The sequence below is a fragment of the Macaca fascicularis genome, chromosome 6 (assembly GCF_037993035.2).
Source record: "Macaca fascicularis isolate 582-1 chromosome 6, T2T-MFA8v1.1".
Lineage (NCBI taxonomy): Eukaryota > Metazoa > Chordata > Mammalia > Primates > Cercopithecidae > Macaca > Macaca fascicularis.
Window position 1 is genome coordinate 169,973,350 of NC_088380.1, and position 8,558 is coordinate 169,981,907.

Sequence of the window (8,558 nt, forward strand, 5' to 3'; positions counted from 1 at the left end):
TCAAAAACTCCTGAATACAAATTGTTCTACATGGTAACTTTCTTGAACTCTTCAAAAGTGAATGTCATGAAAACCAAAAACAGACATACACCAAAAAAATAAAGCAAGCAAGAAAGCAAGAACGTAAGCAAGAAAAAAAGAAAGAAGAAAGATTGAGGCACAGCCATTATAATGGCTAAATTTTTTTAAAAACGTACCTTACCAAGTATGTTGGCAAGAAGGAACTGGAACTCTCTCCACTGATGGTAAAAATGTAAAATGCTACAACCACTTTGGAAAACAGCTTTGCAGTTTCTTAAAATGTTAAACATATACCTACTATATGATTCAGCCATTCCAATCTAGAAATAGACTCAAGACAAAAAAAAGCAAATGTCTATACAAAGACATGCCCACAAATAGTCACAGCAACTTTATTTGGTAAAGCCAAATCATGGAAACAACCCAGACGGGTATCAGCAGGTAAATGGATAAACATATTGTGATATATCCACAAGATGAAATGCTGTGCAGCAACAAAACGATGAACTATTGACACACGCAAAACATGGAGGAATCTCAAAATAGTTACACTGAGGAAAAGAAGCCAGACACAAAATAGTACATACTGTATGATTCCCTTTACATGAAAATCTACAAAATTCAAATTATCTCTAGTGACAGAAAGATCAGTGGTTGACGGAGGATGAAGGAGAAAAGTAAAGTGAGGGCAACGGAGAAAGTTTACAAAGGGGAACCAAGAAGCTTTGGGGGTGACATATACATTCATTGCCTTGATTGTGATGATAGTTTCACGATGTATCCATGTCTAAACTTCTCAAATTATACACTTAAAAATATGTAGTTTTATGTCAACTATACCTCACTTTAACGTGTAAAAAAAGATGGAGGGACTTCTCTAGATTAAAAGAGGTTAAAATTCATCCAAACATGTGAACATTGGACCCTTCCTTTAGAAAAATCACATAACATAATTGCAGGACAATTGAAGAAACTTACATATGAATTGCATAAGTGATATGGTACTTGGGTTATTTCTTCTAAGATGTAACAACAGTGCTGTGGGGAAGGTTTTTCCTTTTTGTTCTGTTATAGCAGCCCAAACTAAGGCATCATTCCTATTTTGCAGACAAAAAACTAACACAAAGATTAACTAGCTTGCTCAGAGTTATATAGGATAATTGGAAGAGCAAGTACTTATACCAGGGCAGTGTGAGTCTAGAGCTGGTACTCAAGTCTGAGCTCCCAATGTCTCTGAAGGCCAGGCAAGAAAATAATGAGCAGCTGGCGCCTATGACAAGCTGGTATATTCAATTCCTGCTCCTCAGCCAATATTGTCACGTGTTTGGACTATTCAAAAAAAAAAAGGCCAGAAATTTGAATTTAAAGGCAAAATTTCTTGGTTGCTTTTGTTTGATTATTTGTTTACATTGGAGAAATTTCATTTTTTAAATATAGTACTGATAAGAAGTAGACATTTTGAAAGAGAAATTCTGCCCATAAGCCACCAATTTTTAATCTATATCAAAACTATTAAAGCCCTTTTGCACTGCTGCATTAAGAAATATATAGAGAATTTCCAAGAAATTCTATCTTTATGGAATCCATGATGCAAGCCAAAAGTTAAAATATCTACCCCTATCCAGGAGCCCCTGTTCAATGATATTTCTGAAACTAGAAACTTCTATCATGCCAAAACACCAGATGGGTAACAGGTTTTGTGGAATGCACAAGCAGTACACACAGAACTTTGAGCATTCTTTCTCTCTCCACCATTTCACCAGGTCGCTATGTCTATAGTACACAGAGGGGACACAGAACACAGACAAGACAATGTTAACAAGGGAATCCTTCTCTAACTTCTGTCCCCAACCAACCTCACCTTGTCAACTTTCAAGAAGAAAAGGCAGATATGACAAAGATAATAGCATCCACTTCCTCTACTCAGTGCCACCAACAGACGCTACAAATGCTGATAGCACCATACTTCATTTAGTTCCCTGCACAGGATTGGGGGTTTCTGAGAATCTCGTTGTTGGCATACTCTTGCTCTGCTGTTTTCTCTTGAGGACCGCTTCCCTTTCTTCACCTCATCATTAGGCTCAGGTCCTCCCTAATGGGTTTTCATTCTAAGCCTAAGGAAAAGGGAAAGGGGGGAGTAAAAGAGCAGAAAAATTCCCCTAGTGTGTGCATGACACACGTAATCCTCTACAAGGTAACATTTCTGTGCCGGCAACCCCAGAGGCAGGTGTAACAAGTTAGTGCCAAGGAGAAATCAAGGTCATAATAATAGCACTATTTAAGCACTTATTATGTACTAGGTGTTGGATAAGATACTCTCTAAACCTCATCCCTAGAGCTCTAAGGAAAACTCTTAGGGCCATCTCAAAGATGGAGAAACTGAGACTCAGAATAAGTTTACCTGTCTCAGTCTAGGGTTCACCTTTTATAAATGCCATACCAGGGACTCCAATCCAGACCTCATGAGCTTTTTCCATCATAACACTCTGCCTCTAGGAGCAAAGATTTATGATGAAGAAGAAAGAATGGGGTTAGAAAAATAACTAAAACAAATTCCAAAACAGAAAAGCACACCTCCCTATTGTAATCTTCAGCCACCAGCTCTCCAAGACTAGAGCTTTGTTTCTCACCATCTCACCATCAGAATTACATTGGGGAGCTCACTTAAAATACCAATTCCTGCGTCCTACTCTAGACTTAATGAATCCACATCTCTAGGGTGGGGAACCAGGGATGTGCATTTTTAATTGCAACGCCACAGTGGATTTTAATCAGTGATTCTTCAACCGACCACTGAATTTGATGATTCAGAAAAGGAGGAAGGTAGAGTCTAACAATCTCTACCAGCTATTCAAAGATAAAAAAGAAACTTTAAAGTAATAACCTATGAAGGAGTTTTTGCTGCCAGACACACAATTTTTAATTTTTTTCAGGCAAACAGTTATTACCAACAAACATCTCCAGGAAATCTAGTCCATTTATTTTACTTGTTTTGACATCTGCAGATAATGACAAGCTACAGGGAAAAGTGGGTTTCAGGACTGCAGCAATTAGTTAATTTGTGACTGATTATTAAAAAATAATATATGTAGCTCTGTGTTTCTCCAGAGGTGAGAGTTACAAATTATGTTTGTTTCCATTGCCACTGCCACTGCTAATGTTACTGTTTTTAAAGAATTGCAGCCTCCATATGTTTGTGAATATTAATAGTTTGAGGTTTTTCCGGTTGCCATAGCCACCTCAGTTCCCTTCTGCCGGCAGGACATGGTGCACTGGCAGTCAGAATTGTGAAGGAATCCACGTATGTAAATGTAAGCTGGGAAGAAGCTCAAGCTGGAAACAGCCTCTTTCCTTCCCACAATTCCCAGTTTTAATCGCTAGTGACCAAAATGCACATGCTTCCAGCCCACTAGCTATCTCAAACCCAGCATAGTTATCCTCACACATCTATCCTCCATACCCCTGGTAACCAATCCTTCACTGTGCTTTTTTGAACCTTTATACACACATTTTGACTCAGTCCTTCCGGCAATACTTCCTCTACCTTCTCTCCTACACTGAAACATGGCTCTTCCCTGATTGTGATGATACTGAACTCCTAAGTGTATGCAGATCCTGGTGATCATTTTCTTTTGTAACCCATCCCTCACCCCACCATCCCATTATCTCAAAAACTACAGGTAGGTGGGCACCAGCCTCAATGTTTGTGATTCCTCCATTGTTTGACCATTCCCACTCAGGGACTCCTCCTTTTATTAACCTCCTCCATCTAATTTTGCCATGCCTCTCTGATCTCAATCTTTGTCTTCTAAACTCTGTGGGACCCCCAAGCTTTCCTATGGGTCCCATCTCCTATCACCCCCTTAAGGAACTACACAGAGATGAGATGCCAGCCTCAGCTACTTTACCTCCTCTACTCTAAAGCTATTGATTCAGCTGCATCTCTTGTTCATTTAAGTTCTAACTACAGGCCAGGTCAAATGCTTCCACCATAGTGGTAAGTTTTCTACATTTTTAAGTTGACTGACATTGTCTCTGGATCAACAAAGCATGTGAAGCTGTAGAATACAGTGCTTCGGAATGTGGTCGTTGGATTGAACTGTGCAAGTAAAGTCCTGGCTTTGTGCCACTTTGTGCCACTGTGGTTCAGGACAAGTGATCTAACCTTAAGACTTCAGTTTCCTTACCTCTAAAATGATAACAGTAATAACATCAATTTCACAGAATCATTATGAAGATGGAAGAGATAACTTCTGGGTATAATTCAGACTAGTTGAACAAAAGAGAAAACATAACTCAGACTAGCATAAGCAACAAAAGTGTATTACTGGCCCACTAATCTCAAAGTCCAGAGAAAAGAGAGTCTTCAGGCTGGGTTTGATTTCAGTGACTAAGCCACAGATTCAAGAACTGTTTTCTTTTTTTGTGCCTCTGTTCAGCCTTCTGTGGAGTCAGCAGGGCTTGCTTTGCCTCACAGGTACAAGGAGCTTCTTCATCCAAAGCAAAGAAATGAACAAAATGATCACTTCAAAAAGTTCTCCCAAAATAGTGAGAGAGCTTTTCCAGTCATTCTCAGAAAACCTCTCATGGCCTGTAGTCCAGATGTGAATGGCTCTTCCCATTCACATGAGAAATATCTCTTCCCATTCACATTCACAAAGTCCCATTCTTGAACCATTGCCTGGGGCAAGGGAATTCCTTGCACTGATTGGCTGAGACCTGCTCACCCTAGCACAGAGAAAGGGATTACAAATCTTGGAAAGCATCTTTCCATCTATAAGCTGCACAGTAGGTATAAGATAAGGAAAAAGAGGCAGTTGGATGTTGGGAGGAGAGGATGACATAATACTCACAATGGACGGTCAAGTCCTCCACTAATGATGGGAAATTAGTAAACATCCTGCTAAAATCAGCAGTGATTACTACATCATTTTTACCTTTGAGGACTACTTCTCATTCTTCTTTATATTATCACTTACTGTCAAACACCACGTATTCTCATTAATAAGTGGTAGCTGAACAATGAGAACACATAGACACAGGAAGGGGAACATCACACACCAGGGCCTGTCATGGGGTGGGGGAGCTAGGGGAGGGATAGCATTAGGAGAAATACCTAATGTAGATGACGGGTTGATGGGTGCAGCAAACCACCATGGCATGTATATACCTCTGTAACAAATCTGCACATTCTGTACATATATCCCAGAACTTAAAGTATAATTTTTAAAAAGTTAAAAAAAAGATTGCTCTCCATACCCTGTGCAATGATTACTGATCTTTTCACCACTAACATACACTAACATGAACTTTTTACCACTAATGTACACACCCCAAATTCTGTACCTAGCAGTGTCCATACAAGAAACCTACCTTCAATACATGCTTGTTGGATAAATGAACAGACTGTAAAAGTGATCCTATCCAATGTCAAAGTCTCTTTCTGGCAAGAATTACAGGTCACTCTCGATTATTTTATGCTCTTCAGTACAGAAAAATGTAATACATTTTAAAAAGTCTTTTTATACAAAATAATATTACTAACGCATCACTGATTACACAGGCACAGAGAGCAAGTATATCTTTGGTATTTTCTGTCTATTCAGTAAACGCTTATCCTTTACTACAATTACATGCAATTTCTTCTTTTATAGCTTTCTTTCACTATTATTTCGGAGGTACATGATTCCATTTGACCAGACTAAATGCACTACGAAGAATAACATGAGACATATAATTTGTTTTGGTCAGTGTACCCTCATAATAAAAGCTAAAAGATCTTCAAATGAATAAATTCTAAGACCCCATAATTTTCAAAACCACAAATTATCAGAAAATCTCCACTATTATACAGTGTAAAATGATAAAATATTTACATAGGAAAAGACTTCCCTATTAAGATTAATCTTTGAAATGTCTCATTTTCCATAAAAAATATTTAATCATCTTATACCAATATAAAAACATATATTCCTTATTCTGCCCAATTTTTTAAATAAATGACATTACTTCTAAACAATTTTATTTTAATGCTTTTGAAAAGTAGATGATATTAGCAATTCTGCAATAATTTAACTAGCTAAGACATTGCTGTAATTGTTAGATAGATGTGGTAAATGGCTCTATATGGGAGTTATTTCTTGTTTTTAATTCCTGGTATTTCTTTTTTTTTTTTTTTTTTTTTTTTTTGAGACAGAGTCTCGCTCTGTCGCCCAGGCTGGAGTGCAGTGGCCGGATCTCGGCTCACTGCAAGCTCCGCCTTCCGGGTTCCCGCCATTCTCCTGCCTCAGCCTCCCGAGTAGCTGGGACCACAGGCGCCGCCACCTCGCCCGGCTAATTTTTTGTGTTTTTAGTAGAGACGGGGTTTCGCCGTGTTAGCCAGGATGGTCTCGATCTCCTGACCTTGTGATCCGCCCGTCTCGGCCTCCCAAAGTGCTGGGATTACAGGCTTGAGCCACCGCGCCCGGCCAATTCCTGGTATTTCTTTTAAAGCCTGCATGATTCTAGACTTTTTTAAAATATAATATTAAACTTGGAAATGTCTTTGAGAGAAGAAAAGTGCGTGTGGGAGACTACAAAACAGACTGGCCGTCTCAGAGTAAAATGAGAGAAAATGTGGATGCTCTGTCTTTTAACGGAAAGCTGTAGCAGTGCAGAACCTTTGCTTCTTGTCTGTAGAGACCATGCAGTGAATTTTAAGAGTAGAAGCTGACGAAATAGTAAAACAAGAAATGTTTAGAGAATATAAACTAGTCAGACCATCTGAACTTCATGAAAAAAGCAATACATTTTAAAAGCATAATAATAGCACATGTGCCCAATCTAGGTAACACTACATATAGAAAGCTATATTATACATTATACATCTAATAATCCATATGCATGACCAGTCACATTTTTATTTCACATGTCTCCTAAAATTGCCACTTGGGTTTATCTCTAGCCACAAGCTTTTCACTATCCAATACAAAGTCTCAGAAAATAATGAAACAAGATGAAGGAGAGCTCATGCAGTGGACAATAGTATATCCCCACAGAATGTGATGCCTGATCCAACTCAATGAAGTAGATATTGTTACCTGAGGCCAAGATGTTAAATAATTTTGTTCTATGCTTCTGAGTATTGGGAATCGGGTCCCAAAGACACTGACGGCATTGTAATGTGAGATCTAACCAATAAATCTCTTTCCCAAAGCAAAATCCAGCAGAGAACGTGGGCACCATTGATCTCACACAGCCAACTAAATAGCCAAAAGGTTGAGCAATGTAAGTTATTCTATTACCTCTGTTGAATTTGGGTGATGAGTCACTCGGGTGAAGCTTTTGATATTTCCTCAGTGATCAGACTGCTTGATGGTACAGCCAAAATTCATTTAAATCCATATTCCCTGCAGCCTCCACTCTGGCTTCTTTAGCGACCCTAAGAACAAAAACAGAGATGCAACCAGTACAATGGAAGGGCCTTCTTGATAATGATTACAAAACCACTTATTTCCAGGAGATGCACATGCAAACAGGCTTACAAAGAGATGCTCAATCTCACTCATTATTCAAGAATAATAAATTAAGGCAAAAATTAAATGCTATTTTTACCTTAAAATTTAAACAATATGAGAATTTGAGAAAAAAATGTCTCACATATGGGAGGATACATTGATGCACTCTTGTTGTTGAATCTAAATTTTAAACATGCATACATTTTGAAACAGTAATTCCCATTTTTATAAATTTAACCCTAGATAAGTGTTCAGAGATGCATACAGATGATATTACAGTGTTGAATAAGGAAGTAGCTAAATTAATTATAGTAAATCCATGCAGTGGAATGTCATGAGGATCTAGAAAGAATGAGGTAAATCTATATATATTGATATGGAAATTATCCCAATGTATTGCAAAATGAAGAAAAATAGTTTGAATAGCAATAGCTCTCACATGATTTCCATTTGCATGCTATGATTCTCACTTGTGAAAAGAGTATATACATATTTTTTTCCTTATGTACATAGAAATTTCTGGAAGTATAAAATAGCAATAAGTCTGTGAAGTGGAACACTAAGGTAGCAGGGGCAGGGGTGAAGTCAATGTGGATACAATAGGACCTTAACTTCCCACCTATTCTTTCTTTATTTGACAAAAAATGTTTACAAGAGAAGGACAGGAGATTCTCATCTCTCTTAGCTTGCCTGTGTGAAGGTGAAATTGGATGGTAAGTGTCCAGTATAAAGAGCCTGTCAGACACCAGGAACACAGTGAATACTGGGTCCCCTATTAAAACATGACCGAGTGTGCACAAACATACACACACACACACAACCCACTCTCTTCTACCAGCTTCTAAAACCTGGTATCATAGTATATGCCTTCCATCACAGAATGTCCCCATTTCTTCAAGGTATTCTTATTTCAAAGGAGGAATGGAGAGACGGACTAGGACGAGAGTTAATTTGGCCATTGTTGTCACTCGATAGCTAGCTTATATTTTTCAAAAGAGAAAGAATCTTGTGTTTTATTTTACATTTCTAAAACAGAGAGAA

General features: G+C 38.2%; 1 long non-coding RNA gene across 1 annotated transcript in view; it reads right to left on the reverse strand.

Annotated features, from left to right (window-relative positions):
• Positions 1–7,441, reverse strand: part of LOC102144565 (uncharacterized) — a 227,887-nt gene extending 220,446 nt beyond the window's left edge. The window contains exon 1 of the long non-coding RNA XR_001491726.4: positions 7,305–7,441. This is a non-coding gene — a long non-coding RNA (uncharacterized lncRNA). The remainder of the gene's footprint in view (positions 1–7,304) is intronic.
• Between the last annotated feature and the right edge of the window lie 1,117 nt (positions 7,442–8,558).